The following is a 13671-nucleotide window of genomic DNA, read 5'->3' as shown; positions in this document are numbered from 1 at the left end:
ATATCGTGGTTCTGAGGGAAGGGAAAGGCGAATGCCCCGGAGAAGCTTTCTCAGTAGCGGGTGATCCCCATCGGATGATCCGCCACCACTGTGTCGCCTTCCGGGATCGCGGAACAAAAGGTGTTAATCGTTCTGTATGCCAGTCCCTCTGAAGCCAGATGTGCTAAGAAGTTAATGTGGACAACATCTGCCCCCACGGGATCCAGACTCCATTGCAGACACTAACCCATCCACCGAGACCAGGCTGACCGGTAGCGTGTAGCCGTACCGTCTGCCCATGCACGAGAGAGGAGCTCTGCAGGGTGTCTCAAAAGACCCAGGACTTGCCATCAATTCCGGTAATCCTCCACGCCATCAGGGTTAGCGACTCGTTCACTATCAGGGGACGAGGGTTGCCCACTGGATCGAGCAGGAGATGAGGGAGCTGAGGTAGACGGATTGGAGAATCCCAGGAAAGTTCCATCAGAACTGGAAACCAACCTTGCTCTCTCCAGACCATGGTGATCACCACCAACTCCACCCTCTGCTGACGGACCTGCGTTGTCAACCGCATTATCATAGTGAAGGGGAAAAGGCATAACCCTGCTACTGTAGCCAATCCTGAAAGAATGCATCGGTGGCTGTCACGCCTGGGTCTGGCCTCCAGCTGAAGTACCTGGGAAGTTGGTGGTCAAGACGAGAGGCAAACAGGTCGACAGAGAAGGAACCCCACAGGTCTTAAAGGGCCTGAAACATTGGAGGGAACAGCTTTCACAGACTTGAGTTCCGAAGATGCCTGGAGTGATAATCTGCCACTTGGTTGGCCACTCTCGGAAGGTGTTCCGCTATCACTGACACTTGGTGTGACAGGCAGTATTCCCAGAGGTCCTTGGCCAAGTCCGCTAGAGCCTTGGAGCGGGTCCCACCCAGGTGGTTGATGTAGCACACTGCCGCCACATTGTCCATCTTCAGGAGGACGCATGAGTGAGCTCTGTCCCTGGTCCAACAACGGACCGCAAAAGAGTCCGCCGTGAGCTCTAGGCAGTTGATGTGAAGGGAACGCTCTGCGGCGGACCAACCTCCTCCTGTGGTGGACTCCCAACAACTTGCACCCCAGCCGGAGCCGCTGGCGTCAGACTCGATCACCATGTCCGGGAGGGAGCCAAAAAAGGGCCTGCCCGCTCCAGGCCTTCATGCAGGAAAGCCACCACTGCAGCTCTTCCATGACCTCCTCGTACAGAGGAAATGTCTGAGTGTAGGACAAGCCCCTGTGCAGGTGAAACGCTTTGAGTCTCTGAAGGGCCTGGAAGTGTAACGGGCCCGTAAAGAAGGCCTGGCTGACAAAAGCCCGACTATCCTGGCGATGCTTCGCAGGGAAGTCAGAGGCTTCCAAAGAATCTGCTATATCTTGTGACAAATCTACGCCATCTTCCTGGAAGGAAGGCTTAGGGACGTTTACACAGAATGGATCACAAACCCTAGGAAGGTGATTGAGCGAGTGGGAAGGAGGCAGGACTTTGTCTGGTTGATTACAAGCCATAGGGACTGCAGAAGGAGCACAGACGACTGAAGCTGTTGAGACAATGTTCATAGACACAGATGAAAAGCATGTTGTCCAGCTATACAATCAAAGGAAGAGAGGTGAATGCGAAAGTTTGGCCCTGCCATTGGAACTGCAGGAAATGACAGTGGGGAAGGAAAAATAGGGACTGTCAGGTAGGCGTCCTTGAGATCCAATCAGACCATCCAGACATTGGGACACAAATGGTCTCAGAGAAGGTGAATGTCTTTCATTTTGAAATGGCAGTAAACCAGCCACTCGTTGAAGTCCCGGAGGTTTATCACTGTGCATTGACCCCCATCTTACTTTTGAAACAGAAAAAGATTGCATTGGAAAGCACCTGGATGGGGAGACACAGAGCAAATTGCCCATTTGTCCAGGAGTTCCTGGATCTCCAGCTGTATCAGTGCTGCTTCCCTGACCGAAAACCTGATCGGTGTCAGGGTGGGAGGGAGGCCTGGAGGGGAGAGCCAAAAAACTCTATGTGATAACCCTGTACGGTTTAGCGCATCCAAGCGTCAGATGTAAAGGCCTGCCAATTGTCAATAAAGTGGGCCAGCCTGCCCCAAAGCAATAACATGAGATGATGACAGAACACACCATGAGCTGGGGGCACCTCCACCTTGTGCTCCATTGCGCTGGCCACTGGTGGGGTAGAACCCACTGAAGTGCGAGGAGTCCTGGTACTGTCCCCTCTGCAACTGCTGTCCTAAGCCGGAGTCTGTCTGGGAGAACTGGCCAGCCAAGCGCCCCCTGCCACGACCGGCGCCGCCGAAAACCCACACGTTACAAATTCGCTTGATGGTGGACTGAGCTTTGTCCAGAGTATTGAACGTGGAGAAACATTTTCTCAATTCCTTAACAAACGGGTCCTTGAACAGGCCGCCCTGAGCCACTTGACCCGCCTTCAAGGTGGCCAGCTCGCCAAGTTTCAGGTCCAGTTTGATGAGAAGCGACCTGCGCCTCACAGTAGAGATGGCGCAGTTCACGTTCCCTAGGAAAAATAATCGCCCTTTTGGCCCAACTAGATAAGACTTCTAGTGGAATTAGGGCTCCTGATGCCTTGGCGTCCTCAGCCATGTCAAAAATCTTGACTGATGGTCCTGTGATGTCCAGTAACTTGTCCTGGCATGCATGCCAGGACCTGTCAATGCCCTTCTTCGGGTCTTTGATATATTTGGTGAGGAAGGTCACCATTTAAGCATCGATCTCAGGCGTTCCAGCTACCTTGCCCTCCAGGCATGGGCGAGGGCATTCCGCCCTAAGACGGGAGCGGACCTCCTTGTCAGGGGGTTTCCACACACGACTCTCCCCATATTTGGCCACCTTCTCAGAGGGCACCCACTCCAAGGAGCAGGGGTGCAACAAGTCCTCCGGATCTAGGAGGTCACACTGGGAGTCGCTCCGAGGAGCCAGGCCCGGGGGACTGAGAGGGGGAGGGGTGCCAGGACCATCCCAGGTCGGAATCCCCGTCCGAAGCACCCTGGGAGTCCTGTAAGGGTTGCAGGGAAGCCACTGGTACCCGGGTTTCTGCAGTCGGAGGATCTGAAGGGGATCAACCCGATGGCGTAGGTAGAGCCTTGGTGTCCAAAAATGCCTGCTTCAATCGATCAAACGCATCCAAATCCCCCCCTCCAGGATGGGGGCGTTTGCGCGGTTTCTCAGGAGTGATAGAGGAGCTCGACTCTGGATGTTTGGGGCCGAAGGCCCTGGAATCTCTTCCCTCTCAGGGAGGAGTTGAAGGCACCTCTGCGCCAGGTCAGTTAACCTCTTCTCCAAAGGAGCCACCGCCTCTGAGACCACCCTGATTATGGAGGCATCAGCAGCATCGCAGAAATCTGTGAGCAGGAATATTGGCTCTCCTCCTCCTGTAAATAATCGTCAAACTCCTCCATGTCCCTGAAAACAGGAGAAGCTGAGGACCTGAGGTAGGCATCAGGTGAGTATGGTAAGTATCTTGTTGGCCACCCACCAGGTGAGAGGGCTTATTGGTATTGGGACAGAGCCCAGATAGTGTAAGCAGGGGAAAAAGTACAGACAATTTCAAAGAGGTCAGACCTAAGCCTCTAGGCCTCTTCAAGTAGGCCCAACACTAGGAGCAGCACTAAAACGCCCTTATTTTGTACTCGGACACCCCAACAAACTATTTTGGGAGAAGCGTGCTGCTCAGCACCAAAAACCACTGATCTTACCCCCGGGGGGTGTTCGCTCTCCAGGTATGCCGGTAAATTGGGCGCGACAGCACCGATGTGGGCGGAGGTGCTTGGCGATGGCCGCAACTGACGTGACCTCCGCCCAGGTCTCTCTGAGGAAAATACACCTGAGGGAAGAAGGGAGCTGTGCCCTCTGGCAGTCAGCGGACCGCCGCACACTCTGGCCGGTAATCGCACAACACTCGCAACCGTGTGGGAGCGAACAAGGTGTTCCCGCGGCTGCGCCTAAGGAGCGAAGACTCCGATAAGTTGAGTAAACAATAAATCAAGCAATAGCACAAAGCTGTAAGCGAACGCAAAGCGGAGCGGAGGCTCCGAAATCGTACCAATAACGTTCAAAGGAAACAAACAAATGTACATAAATACAGGCCCAGTGTTAATGAGCAGCCGCGTAAAAAAGGAGCAGAGGCTCCTATAACCAGTTTAATCCAGATAAAAAAAAAAAAACACCCAGCATAAGAAATAATACTGAGGGAAGTGGAATTTATCTGAAGGAGGCTGCTAGCAGCGAAGAAACAGGACGTCCAGCAGAGATCATTGTCTATTATTGTCTCAGGAGGCGCCTGATTGGCCGATGGACTGGTTTATGAGCTTGATGGTTTTCTCTAGGATTCATGGGAAATGAAGTCCTATTGATGTTTTACTGTTATTGTTTAATGGCTGCTAGTAAAATTAAAGAAAAAAGAAAAGCTTAATCCTTGCCTCCGTGTCCTGACAAAGAATGTGATTGTATTTGCATCCATATCTTTTAATGGTGCACATATCAACTACTCTGTTATAGAAAGAGAAGCATTAGCCTGTTATTGGGCAATAGTTAATTTCATGTTTTTCTTTGGAATTTTACATTTGAAGTGAGAACTGATCATAAACCGTTAATTCATGCTTTCACCAAAAAAGGATTTGAGTGCACCATTCCGCCCATTACCAGATGATATTTTGGTTTGGAAAGTTTAATTTTAAATTTAGTTTTTCTCTTAGGCCTAGTCATATAGTGTCAGCTTGTTTTTCCAGATAACCTATTGAAGGTGATGATATCATTTGTGAGAGACCTGTTGATGTAGTACATTCAATTGTGGCCAATAGTATAAGTCAAGACCACTGGAAAACATTTTCAGATGCAGATAACAATATCAAAACAGCTGAAGATTATATAAAGAATGGATGTCCTAGGTTAAAACCTGAAGTTGAAGAACTTACGTGGTAGTGAAAAAAAACATTAGTTTGCATGATGAAACAGTACAAAAAAATTCAAAGATTGTACCACCATTAGGCCTCGCTAGTAAGATTGTAGATTTAGCCCAGGGAGTGCATCTTGCTAGACATTTGACGAAGAGTGGAATAAGAGAACAGTATTGGTGGCCAGGCATGGACGCTACTGTTGAGTTCAAAGTAAGTGATTGTTGGAAATGTGCATCTAGTGGCAAAGTCAAAGTTACTCACAAAGTGCATAATTTCTGTCCTTTTGGCATAGGGGACCGCAGCAAGACACCTTCCTCTGCTGCCCTACACCAAAGTGAAAGGGCAGGAATGCACCATATTTAAGCAACTAGTTATATTCCTGTCCTTGCCCCCTGCGCGGGTGCTGTTTTGGCAGTCTAGCTCCATCTTAGGCACCCTTGCAGGCAGGATTGTTTTTGTGCAGGAAGGGAAACCTTCTTCTACAAAAACAATCCTAAGAGGCATTTACCTCTTTCTATGTGCGCTGAAGACTGCACAACACATGGAAAGAGGAAATAACAAGGAGAAATTAACATATTTCTCTTCATTCGCCTCACCTCAGGAGGCGTACATATTTGAAGCTTCCCCAGGTTTACATCACTTTGTAAATCTGCGGCAGCGTCAAATTCCATCAATGAAAAACCACAGCAACTCCCATGGAACGTCTCCTGGATGCAGAGTAAGGTGACGCCGCAATTTGTGCTGCGTCGCTTTGATCATGATCTATGATGCCATTCGCAGCCACACATGTACTACTTTACATGGTGTGAAAGTGATGCAGGGCTCTCCTAAATAAGCCCCTTGGTTCATATTTTTCCAGTTCTGGTACCAGATAACCTCTGGTGTAAATTTGGATTGGATATTATTGGACCTATAAAAGAAAGATGGCAAATGTATTTTTGTCCTAATTGATTATCATACTCAAAGGATAATTACTCACATTGCTTAGAATACCACTACACTAGCATTATTACACACCTTGACTGACATAAGTATTGCTGAAGCTGTTAATGAGATATTAGTAACTGACAATTGAGTGCACTTTACTTTAAACATCGTGAACAAGATTCTCAAAAAACATTTAATTGTTCACCGTAAGACAGCATTATTTTGCCCCAGAGCATTTGGACTTGTGGAAACAATAAATAGATCTCCATAATAATGCTTTCGATTGGCAAGAATCAATTGTATACAGGAAAAAACATGTTGTGGGAATACAGAATTGCATTCAATCAAAAAGATTTCTCTTAAAGGGAGATATCCTGGTGCCCATTTGGTGCCATCTTGGTTATTGCTTGAACAAAAGGTACTTACCGGCAGAATCACTTTAATGGGCAAAACAAGGAGAAATTAGAAACAATTCACTGCAGAGTACATTGCAAGATATGGTGCAAAAAGCAAAGAATAGAAGGCCAGGCAGATAAAGGGGCCTTTTAAGCATGATAGGAAATTATCTCCTTACTTTTCACCAAGAAGAATTCTAGAAGTTAGAAAAATTTAGCAAATGAACAAAAATGAAGTACGGAAAGACTGTGTATGGCCCATCCAAAAAGTGATTTTGCTAATACAAATGGAAAAGGGAGTCTTATAAGAAAGTCAGGTGGAATAATTAAACCAACAAAATCGTTGGATGAATATGATATGTCATAATTACACCATACTTGTAATATGTGGTATTTCATCCTGTACTGCTTATGATTGGTTCAGTCTACACTGGTACTATTTAGATTGTTTCAGTTACACCTCTATTTTCATTCTAATGTATACACCATTATTCTGGAATTGCTTCATTTAGAATTCTCTGAAGATATACAATAGCTATACCTTGTTAATTATTGCATGATATTTATAGTCAGTTGCACAGCTTTACTATTTATTGTATATATTTAGTTTTGTACTGTTATTTCCTTTGTTCGTTATTTCAATTCTTTTTCGTCCATAGGAAGGAGATGTGTTATATTATATTATATTTGCCATAATATGTACTTATATTAATAGGTTTACCTGTATCCCCCTAAATGTAAGGATACTGCCACCCATAGAACTCTATGAACTCTCCATGCACCTGGTCAGACCATTTCTTAATAAAGCATGTGGTCTGCAATGCAATCACAGGTAAACCCTCAGCCAAAGGAGGCCTGATGCAAGGAAATGGAACAATGTCAACCTTAATGCCTTGTGCAACTCATTGGCAGATACAGCTTTGGATCTCGGCATTAGTGCAGAAATTATGACAGACTGGCTAACTGCAGCCAGTAACAAACATGCCCCTCTCAGGATAATTAGAGCAGCAAGGCGCCATGAGGCAAAGAGATGGTTCTCTGAAGACCTGAAGATCCAAAAGCTGGCCTTGGGCCAATTAAAAAGAGGTGGCGACAGAGCAATCTTCCCGACAAGAAAGCCACCTACTTATCTCAACTAAAGGACTATAAGAAAGCGATCCAAGTCACTAAGGCTAATTACTTCTCTGCGAAGATTATGAATTCTACTAACAAATCAAAAGACATACTCTCAATTGTCAATGAGATATCAAACCCTGACAGAGTCACAATAAAAACAGCGCCATCCCAGTCACTCTGCAACTCATTGAATGTCTTCTTCATTGACAAAATTGCTAGGATTAAATCCAGCATCGTCGCATGTCCTGGATATGAAATCCTGCCTATGGCCTTGAGGAACCCTAACTCCCTATATCAATTCCCGGTGATCAGCAGTGAAGCCTTCCTGGAACTCCTGAGCAGGGTTAAATCTGGTTACACCAGCGATAGCTGTCTATCACACATTCTTAAGGAAGTGTTTACTGTACACTCTGCACCCACCTTCTGTCTTCTGAAAGAATCACTGAAGTAGGTCCATGTTCCTAGAGCCTTTAAAAAAGCTACCATAGTTCCCCTTCCAAAAAAACCTGGGGCTGAATCTCTGGCGTTACTCAACTACCGTCCCATATCTCTGCTTCCCTATCTGACTAAGATATTGGAATCCCATGTAACAAAATGCTTATGCTCATTCATCGAACAATCTCAGTTCCTTGACCCCCACCAAGTGGGATTTCATCAATCTCACTCTATGGAGATGGTCATTCTGGCGGTATTCGATGAACTACAGGGGCACCCCGCAACCCTGGTGCTGCCAGGTCTTTCACCGGCATTCAAAACAGTCAACCATGCAATTTTGGTGGACCGGGTCAGAAACCCAGGACTCCAGGGTCCAGCCCTTGACTTGGTCTTCTCCTTTCTGCGAGATTAGTCTCAATCTGTTCATCTGTCTCACTTCATTGACCCTGAGGTTAAGTCCAACAGTGGAGTGCCATAGGGATCATCACTATCCCGGCACTGTTTAATCTATATCAACTCCCTCTGATCCAATCCTTAAGGAAACATAAGTTGAACACATTTAACTATGCAGATGACCTACAACTTATATTCTCCATCAATAACACACCCGCGCCCATCTCTGACTTTCAGGCGACCATGCTGGACATCAGTAAATGGATGAATAGCAACCATTTAAAGCTAAATCTGGACAAAACCGAACTTATTTTGACTGGTGGCACTCAGAACCCCTGGAGCTCACACTTTTGGTCTACAGACCTGGGCTCTCCTGCAGTTCCATCCCCTTCTACGAAGAGCCCCTGGGTCAAAATCAACAATGACTTGTCAATGAAGTCCCAGATTGGAACAGTAGTCTCAACCGGATTCTTCCAGTTGCAGAGGATTAGGAAAATGAGTAGATTCCTTACTAGAGAAGCACTGGTGCAGGTTATCCTAGCGCTGGTCATCTCCCATATAGACTATGCAAACTACCTATATCTTGGGTTACCATCGTATTTAGTCAGGAACCTGCAGCTGGCACAGAACCTGGCTGGCAGATTGATCTTCTATCAACCCAAATGGCAACATGCCATCCCTCTTATGAGGCAGCTACATTGGTTCCCAATATCACAACGCTGTGCTTTTAAAATTAGGTGACTTATCTTTAAATCTCTCGGGATGAGGGTCCAAAATTCCTTGCCAACCTCATTATGAAACATATACCCACGTGCATTTTGAGATCTGCCCACATGAACTTACTGGTCATTCCCCCTATAAACGGAAGAGACTAGGTGGCAGTGGGTTAGCAGTGCTGGCGCCCCATCTCTGGAATGCACTCCTCTACGTAATCAGATCCTGCACAGACCTACCTGTATTCAGGAGACTTCGCAAGACATGACTCTTTGTTCAGGCATTTGAATAGATCTTCCGGGGCTCAGCTACTCCTAAACTAGTGTCAAGAAACCAATTTGTGTACGTGGGCTTAAATAAATAATTTAACATAACATGAATCTTGAGTTCTATACTTGACAGTTGGATAGATGAGGCTGCGGTGAATAGAACTTGTAGAGCCTATGAATACCTGATGTTGTGTTTCCTACTTGAAATAAATGTAACTTTAAAAGACTCACTAAAATGTTTTGTCTTCCATAGCATTTACCTATGAGGAAGCAATCCGACTGAGGAGAATTCAAGGATGACACTCACTAGAATTTAGAAAGAAACTATTAGAGAAAGTGCATGATTTACAGACAGTTCTTCAGATGGCTCGAACTGAGGCACAAGCAAAATAACATGCTGCAAACATGGAACATGGAAGAAAGAAAATAATGGGAAAAGTTTAACAGATGTCTGAAAAGAGTAATACAATTGAAAATGTTGAATGTCAATTCAAAGGCCAAAAAGTGTGCTAATTATTGTGGATTACAGTTTCCACATGTAAATAGTTGTTCAATTTTAAGCCAACAGTGTAAGGAATGTGGAAAAGTTAATCACTTTGGGAATGTATCCAAATTTTAACATGATGAAAAAAAGAATTTTAAAGACTTGTACAAAACAAAAAAAGAGAATGTTTGACAAATGGAAAGCTTAGACCATGATTACACAGAGGACACTGAGTCTTAGTGATTATACATGATAAAAAATAAATCTAATCAAATTTGTCTAATAAAAAGAGAAACATTGAGAAGCCACTATCCCTTGACATAATGGATGGTACTCAGAAGTTTCCATTTGACATTGACAACAGCTCAATGTGTAACATCATGTGTGTCTCTGAATATCATAAAATGCAAACAAATCACAACTCCTTCAGATGTTTTTCAGTTGAGAGCAAAACATCCTAGTGCTTGTTTTAGGGAATTCAAGGATAATTTGTAACATGGAAACATATTTAATAAGGAAGAAATACATATTCTCAAAGGAGTAATACTTGGGACATGTTTGTTGAGGAATGCCATAGCTCAGATAATGAGACTGATAGCCATTATTTGTAACATTTTCACAGAGCTTAGGATATTGAAGAAATACCCAGAATTATTCAAAGGATTAGGAAAATTAAAGGAAAAAACAAGTATGCTACATATTAATGAAACAGTAAAGTCTGTTGCACAACAACACAGAAGAGTTCCAATAAATGTTTAGGCAAAAGTACAACTAGAAATAAACTCAAATGTCCCTATAGAAATAGTTTCAAAAAACACAGATATTATTAGAATCTGTGCAGACATGTGAATACCTAACAGAGAAATAAAAAGAGAAAGGCATCCTGGCCCATATTTGAATGACATAATTAGAAACATCAATGGAGCTACTATATTTTCAAAATAAGAATTATATATAGGATAGGACCAGCTCGAAATTGATGACCCACCGAGAAATATCACCATTTTTTCTACATATCTAGGGCTATTTCATTACAAATGACTGAAGTTTGGTATATGTTCAGCAGCAGAAATTTCTGTGTTTGGAAAAACACCAGATGAACATGATCAAGCCTTAAATGATGTGTGTGTGTCAAAAAAGAGCTGATCTCACATAACATGTAGAAAAAGGTGAGGTTAACAAAAGAAAACTAATGTTTATGGTCATATATTTTCAAAAGAGGAAACGAGACCAGATCCGGTAAAATCTTTGCCTTTGAACTTCATTACAAATTCTAAGGATGTATCTGAACTACGTTCCTTTTTTGGAATGGCAAGATATATTAAAGGCCATGCCACAATTGGTGCTTTACTTATGGAATCAACTAGAAAAGGAAGACCATTCAAATGGGATGAATTTGGTGAACCTATATTCAACAAAATCAAAGAGGACATGTCTTCAGTAGCAATTTAAACATACTTTGATCCACATCTATGTATGGAGTTTGTAGCGGATGCTCGACCTGTAGGACTATGTTCTATTCTTGTGCAACACACACCAGGATGAGAAACTCCTTGATATGTAATTTCACATGTTAGTAAAAGTCTATCTGACAGAGAAAATATATTTTTCAGCCTGAAAAGGAATGTTTAGATGTGGTATGAGCTTGTGAGCGTTATCACAATTTCTCATATAGCAAACCTTTTGTTATCATAGCGGAGCATCAAGAATGAATCCCTATATTTAGAAACCTAAAAATAAAATTGCTCCCTCATATTACGAGAATACTGGACAACAAATAGGAATATGCAAATGGAATATTTACCGCTATATGACGAGGGGGAGGGGTGGGAGCATGTCACCAGAAGGAGAGGAGGATGGGGTGGTAGACCGAGAGGAGTCTCTGGCCCACATAGACTGCATCACCCAGCATATTTCCCAACCTCAAATAGGTATAGTACCTTGGAAATGATAGATTGACTGGCTGATTCCAATATAAAGGTGGTGGATCAACTTGCTGCAGAGCACTCTGCAGTGGATGGCCCCACCGACGGAGGCCAATCTGGGTCACAATTCATACCTAGAACTACCACTGATATTTTAAATCCTTCCCAAGAAAGGGCAAGCTCTATACCTGCTAATAGGGATAAAACCATCAACCCAGAGTCCGAACAAGGAGAATTTCTACAAACCCCAATGGCAAATACTATTCTCGTCCCTATAGAGAACATCTGGCCCAATATCGAGCAACCACCTTCAAGGCCTGCTACGCTCAACCTAATTTCATGGAACGTAGCAGGTATCGGCAACAAAATTGAATGTCCCGACTGGTTGTCATTTATTAGCTCAAAAGGAATCTGTCTCCTACAGGAAACCTGGGCACGAGAGGAGTTCATATGCCCAGGTTTTGAAGTTTTTAAAAAAAAGGCAAAGTGGGGGGGTAAAGGGCATCCGTCTGGAGGGTTGGCAACCTTGATTGCCTCCCATTTGGGCTGTAAGGCCAGTTGTTTAGCTATAGACTCTGAAGACATTCTACCAGTTCTCCTAGAATGGCTGAATCTAGTTAAGTTATTGATCATTAACGTCTATTCGAGACCCGTGCCTTTTTCGGGGGAATCGAAAACAATTGAGGATCTCTCAACCCTTCTGAGTGACATTCCAAGGGATCTCCCCCAGTTGGTAGCAGGAGACCTCAATTCTCACTACGAGCCACTGTCTGGATTGCTGGAAGGCTCTCCCCTAGAAGAGGACGCTAGCTGCATGATACCAGACACGGTGGCTCCTCCACCAAGAGCCTGGACACCCCTTGCACTACAAATTACAGCCATGACCCTTAATCACGGTCTACGCGCATGCAATGGGTGCACAAAATCAGACAACCCCTGTAAATGCACATTCAACAGACCGCGTAGCGAATCTAGATTAGACTATATCCTTGTCCAAATATCACATTGGACACGTATAATTGATTTTAGGGTACAACCTAGAGAGGATAGCGATCATGACGCACTCATACTTGAATACGCCATCCCTCGCATAGATGACATGGGAATGGATAATGAAATTGGGACTACTGGGTTACTCCTAGCGAACAACAGGAGGCGAGTGAGGTGGGGGAAGCTAGCAACTAATGAGGCAAAATTATCCAGCCTCTATGCCAGAATTACCCCAGCCCTTGAAAGGGCATTTGGTCTTTCTGATAAACTAGCGGACAGAAGGAATGTAGAACTATTGGGCCAAATCCATAAAGACCTAATAAATACATTACAGTCAGACCTATTCTCAGAAGCGTCATCCAAAAGTACTAGGGTAAATAAAAATTCCTGGTATAATACCGCATGTCGGGAATCGAAACGGGAACTTTTATTCGCAATCAAGACTCATGAATCCCGCGAGACAATACAAGGCAATAGACGGGCATATAAGACACTGACGGCTAATGCCAAAGCAGAATGGGATCAAAAGCACTGGGAGGACCTATCTGAGGCACTAGCCAAGAAAGATTCACGCAAATTTTGGCGAGTGGTAAACCATGGGTCAGAGGATCTCTCCTCAGCTATTGAACCTAACATAGCCCCCGCCTTATGGCAGGAACACTACCAATCTCTATATTCAAATGAGGATATGCCTGATACCAATCCCAGTAGTATTACTATGATAGATCAGATGGGTGAACCATTCGTCTTAAAACAAGTTCAAGTCGCAATTGCGGGACTCGCAGGAGGTAAAGCACCGGGACTGGATGGGGTCCCTGGAGACCTGTACAAACAGGAACCAGGGATATGGGCACCATATCTATTGTTGATATTTAACGCAGTCCTGGGGGGCATGTAGGTTCCAGATACTTGGCTGGGCGCAGAGGTTGTCCCTATATTTAAAAAGGGATCCCCTCTGCTCCCAGCCAATTATCGCCCCATAAGCCTCATTGACGTCTCGCAAAAGCTCTTTGGTAGACTAATCCTGAATCGCCTGCAGAACTGGCTGTAGGAAACGGACACCCTCAGCACATACCAGGCTGGATTCAGGA

At 44.5% G+C, this 13671-nt stretch overlaps 1 protein-coding gene across 1 annotated transcript in view; it reads left to right on the top strand.

Moving 5' to 3' along the window:
- Positions 1-13671, top strand: part of LOC144817693 (long-chain-fatty-acid--CoA ligase ACSBG2-like) — a 383515-nt gene that overhangs the window by 294262 nt on the left and 75582 nt on the right. The window lies entirely within an intron of this gene.

This window comes from Lissotriton helveticus, chromosome 2_1 (genome assembly GCF_964261635.1).
Source record: "Lissotriton helveticus chromosome 2_1, aLisHel1.1, whole genome shotgun sequence".
Classification (NCBI taxonomy): Eukaryota; Metazoa; Chordata; class Amphibia; order Caudata; family Salamandridae; genus Lissotriton; species Lissotriton helveticus.
The sequence above is the reverse complement of the archived record's forward strand: the minus strand, read 5'-3'. Positions and strand labels throughout refer to the sequence as shown.